We start from the raw sequence: 1,128 nt of genomic DNA, 5'->3' as shown, positions 1-1,128 counted from the left end.
ACCGGCGGGGCTGATGTCTGACTCTATTAGTTAGAGACACACTCTGTTCCCTGCCGTCCTTCCCATTTCTCCAATAAAACACGAATGCAAGACCGAGCCGAGGAGCTTACCGCATCAGCACCGCCATCGGTTCTGGTCAGACAAACCCAGAGAGAGCCTCCTGATGAAGATGATGATGAAGATGATGAAGATGCTGAGTGCATGCGGACTGCAGTAACAGCAGCAGCAGAAGAGCCGCATTCCTTCATGCACATCCACCGGTGAGAGTTTTTTTAGTTTCAGTGCGCGTCTGCTGGGCTTTTTTGCATGTCCTCATGCACTGACATACTGTTGCATTGGTGCATGCAGGAACATTGCGGTCAGTCTCTGGGGAATGTCATGCTCAAACACATGCTGGATCAAGTGTTGATTTGCACGAGATGTGTGTATGTATGATGTGTGTGTGTGTGTGTGTGTGTGTGTGGCCTGAGATTGTTCGTCCTAAAGGACACCGGACAGGCGACCTTTAAATGCTCAAATTATAGCGTGGGATATTTGGTGTTTAAGGGTTTTTAATTGTCAGAAGTGCTCTTATTTTGTAAGTTCTTGGCTGAAATCAACCAGTTGATCATCATATAGGACGTTGAGGTCATGACACTTTGCATATATGTGTGTGTTATGAAATATTTAATGGAGTTCAATTGCATTTTTGTTTTGTTTTTTTCTTGAATATGAAACCATAAGTTGTTGCATTATTATCAATTGTTTTTGTTATAGTTGTTGTGAGGTGTGATTGACAATTGTGTTAAACAGGAGTTTATTTGAGAAGTTTATAAATCTAATTTTATCATTTTCTGTGAATATCTCTGCATTGTTTCTAAAATAAATGGCTTAATCAAGAAACATTTTCAAGACAAGGAAAAAAAATAGATATAACAACTCAAAAGGAAGTCCTTAAAATAAGCTAAATAATCTTAAAATAAGCTAAATAGGTTGAAATAAGATGAAATGAAGATAAAATTGTATTATTTTATTTTACTTGTACTTCATTGACAGGGAAAAAAACTAAATTTTGAGGTGTCATTTCTGAAAACGACAAATATTGATTTAATTTAAACTTAGTTTGGTGGGATATTTGGTGTTTATTGG

The 1,128-nt window shown here is 37.7% G+C and overlaps 1 protein-coding gene across 1 annotated transcript in view; it reads left to right on the top strand.

Annotated features, from left to right (window-relative positions):
- Positions 1 to 1,128, top strand: part of LOC101886286 (uncharacterized) — a 157,195-nt gene continuing 156,067 nt past the window's right edge. The window contains exon 1 of the mRNA XM_087276903.1: positions 1 to 260. The gene's annotated coding sequence lies outside the window, so the exon portion shown is untranslated. The remainder of the gene's footprint in view (positions 261 to 1,128) is intronic.

This window comes from Danio rerio, chromosome 12, assembly GCF_052040795.2.
Source record: "Danio rerio strain M-AB ecotype USA chromosome 12, GRCz13ab, whole genome shotgun sequence".
Taxonomy (NCBI): domain Eukaryota; kingdom Metazoa; phylum Chordata; class Actinopteri; order Cypriniformes; family Danionidae; genus Danio; species Danio rerio.
The sequence above is the reverse complement of the archived record's forward strand: the minus strand, read 5'-3'. Positions and strand labels throughout refer to the sequence as shown.